Raw genomic sequence first — 4010 nt, forward strand, 5'->3', positions numbered from 1 at the left:
TACTTGCAGCTCCACCCCACCAGCTGGAAGAGGCGGAGCCGCCCTGCTACTTCTTCTCCGCGCCGCCCCCGCTGGTTCTTCTCCGCGCTGCCCTCAATCGGCACGCACTATCGTCCGCCACCTCTGACCGTCGCCATCCAACCGTGTAGTCGGGATGCAGCCGCGGGTGGAAGGCCGGAGGAATGGGCGCGCCGCCACGGTTGGGGAGGAGGAGAGATGGGGATTGGGGGAGGAGCGGATGGACGGGGATTGGGGAGTGAATCGGGCACTCGCGATCTAGGTTTTCACAATCGTGCGCGGATGGAGACCCAAGGCGACGTGAACGAGCAACCGTGGCTGTCTCTGACCGTCGGGCCTCGCACGTAACTGGCCCCATGCGTCATAGACTCCATGGAAAGCTGAGCGAGTGAGGGGGAAAAAATCCGATCGGACGACTATGGTGAAAAGTGGGATTGAAGAATCACTGCGGCAAGCCAATCCACCGATGGACGTAGGTTTGCCCCTCTCAGGTGCCTTGGATGGCCGGGTCATCCTGCAACATTTATAGGAAGGAATGTCAACCATCTCCTCATCTTCAATTTTGCCATCAATTGTGTGGCCGTTTCTTGCTAAGTTTAACAAGAAAGTTATTCTATTTTCAGTGCAGAATCCGTTCAGGCAATTAGTTCCTCATTTTATTGCTTTAATCTTCCAAATCGTCCAGGTGCACCGAATGTCAATCGGTGGCATACCTCTCCCGATCTTCCTCCACAGCTTATACCAACGAGAGAATTTATAATTTGCCATACATTAGTTCAGATCTTTATAATTTGACACACATTACTTAGGCTTCTACTATTTACCACACATTAGATTGTTTCCTTGCTAATTTGCCCTTTTTTCTCCTTTTACAGATAAATTCTTTTCTTTAACTCCCAAATACAATATGAAATACGTTTATTGGTACCGGTTGATCGAAAAAACAGAGTTGGGAAACAGAGGCTCCAGAGATGCTTCGGCGGGGGCGCCGCCGCCTGACCACCGCGGACGCAGCAGCAGAACCGCAGCCGCTGCCCGCCAGGGCACCACCACGTCCTCCCGGTGCAGGACGACAGCGACAAGAACAGCTGCAATGCCCGTCTCCAAGTACATGCCAGCCATGCCGATACTGAATGTGTTAGTGTTAACTTGAAGACGGAGAGTGACTTCAACTAAATATGCAGCAATGGGACTCCTTCAAGGCAGCTTGCTCTTGCTGCCTGTCCGCATTAGTGCTTCAAATAAACGAACAGATCATGAAATCGTAGGCAACTTCAGCTAGCAAGAAAGCAAAAGATACGTGGACAGTTCAGTTTGTATGAGGTGTTCAGTTCAGGTCCTACGAAAGTTCAGCTTGTGCTCGGCTGATGTCGGCAACATGATCAGGCCACGAATGCGTTGACATACCAGCTATTGGATCCAGCAGCTATATTCTACTCAAGGTCTAAAATTAATCTCTAAGATCATAACTGCATTACCAACTACCAGATCTTAGTGTCACCTTCTCGATTGTGGCTGCTGTTCATGGTCGCTGATCATGGCGGCATCCCTGGTAGTTCGGCGGGCGGCGGCGTTGCTTCTGCGTCCATGGTAGTCTGGCGGCCCGCTGCGGCGACGCTGCTGCGTCCGTGGTGGTCCGGCGGGCGGCCTCCTCTGTTTTCCAGGAACCTCCGTTTCCCCTCCTTTGTTTTTCCTGATCAACCAGATCAATGATCAGGTATCGTTTGGCCAAACTGTACCAACGTACGTATCTAGGATCATCTCTTAGCACAATCTCTCTTATCATAAATTTAGGATATCTCGTTACTAAAGATAAGACTAAAAAATAATCCATTGTACATCATATTTTATTGTTATATCTAGATTACGTGGCTGGGTTAAGATAAGACAGTCTTATCAACCATTGCACATGCCCTACCGGGAGGCGCCACATAGGTTGGCATGCATGCAGCGGTTATTTTGTACAATTTTCCCTTGTAGAGAAAGCAACATGTGTGTATGTAGGAAATCTGCCAGCTCACGATGACATCATCGTATTAATTGCTAAATTCGAAATTCGAAATGATGTATCTCCTAAACCATTAATCCGATTAGTGATCTGTTTTCACCGTTGAATTCATCTCGGCGAGGGCTTTAAAACTAGATCCAATGTTGTTATGTTTTGATGATTTTTTTTATCGCATCAACTACTAGATTAAGTTAGCATGGCTGCCAGATTAGCAGAAAACAACTGCCATGATAATTCTGTACAGTTTTAGATGAATTTTACATATTTTTACACATCAAATGATCCGCACAATTAGATAGCGAGTTTTAAAATGTGTCCAACAACTAAGAGACGATATCTCTAAACAAACAAATAGTAACATGCATAATGCATCGAGATAAAATATCGGACATGGTACCGATAAAAAGATCATTTTTAATCCAACAACTAAATAGCGAATAATTTGGAAAGCATGTGACAACAAGCAAGTTGTTTTGATTTGAGAACTAAATAATGCATAATTGGCAAACATCACGCAAATAACGACAACCATATTATTATTTTTAGTCTAGTAACTAAGTAGTGATAATCTGGCAAGCAAGTGATAATAATCGGGCAGCCGTCAATGTGAAAAAAAAGTTGTCCAAACATATTGATATTGGATTTAGTTTCGAAGATATCGCCGCAAGGAAGCTAATGGTGAAAACGGATCGTTAATCGGATTAACGGTTTGAGAGATAAAACTTTTCAAAAATTAAAAACGGAAGGAATCTTTTGATGACATAAAGTTTAACATACATGCAAAGAAGACTAAGCTGCCGCCGCACGGTTTCGCGTATGTGGGGCGCCGCTGCCTAGCACAGTCCAACAATCTAATGTGTGGCAAATAGTAGAAGGCTATGTAATGTGTGGCAAATTATAAAGGTCTGAACTATTGTATGGCAAATTATAAATTCTCCCTATACCAACACAAACCGAGATGTCCTCCGTGTGCCCCTTGTCCTCCTCCACCACTTCGCTGCAGAAAGTTCGTACTGAGATGCCCTGTACAATACACACCGACCATGCCAACGTTAGCCACAAACTCGAGTTCATCGCTAGGTTACGTCGCTCTTGGTGATCATCTCGTCAAATCCTTGCACCACAAGACATTCCTCGTCGAGGGCTACCTCCAGAATATGGTCGAGCATGATGTTGTCGCTGTTGGCCGACGTCATTAAAGTTCATCGGACCGGTATGTCGCGTACAATGATCTTTAGCTCTATTCCTTTTAATCGTAAACTCTACTCACCGTCGCCTATCTCTAGAACATGGTGCTGCAGTCTTTCGCCACAGTTTTCCGCGCAGCCATAGTTCCATCCGATGGCCAGGCACCAAGACGTTGTTAGCGAATACGCTGAACATCGTCACCTCCTCGCCACGAACATCGTCCGCGTTCCCTCGCAGCTTGAAGATGACGGCAGGCCGTCTGCGTCGAAGTTCCAGGCGCAGCCATCGACCACATTTGAGATCAGGATATTCGCCTTTCTGCTGCCGCTGGTACGGTAGTCCCTCGTTGATCGATCGTATCATACTGCCACCATTCTTCTTTAATCAATAGCTGTACCGATATCATCGTATCATGCCCTGTCATATGTCCGTTTGTTTTTCACGCGAGCGTGTATTCTGATTGATCGATCCTTGTGTGCTAGCTCATACCTTGTGCCAAATTTTGAAATTCCATAACAATAGATCTAGAGCCCTATTTCAGATGATATCTTTTGCATTGAGTTCCTAACTAAATTCTCTACAACTTTCGTGTAGAAAGTTTTTTCGTCCGAGAAACTTTTTCTCACAACTTTTCGGACAACATAAAAATTTAACCGCGAAATGTTTAATTTTGTAAAAATTATAGAAAAATAATTACACATCCAAAGTTGGCAAATAATATACAGCTGGACACATAAAAATGTTTAGAACACAAATGTGAATTTAAATCTAACTTTCGAGTAATGTTCAAATATTC

Source organism: Lolium rigidum, chromosome 4, assembly GCF_022539505.1.
Source record: "Lolium rigidum isolate FL_2022 chromosome 4, APGP_CSIRO_Lrig_0.1, whole genome shotgun sequence".
Taxonomy (NCBI): Eukaryota; Viridiplantae; Streptophyta; class Magnoliopsida; order Poales; family Poaceae; genus Lolium; species Lolium rigidum.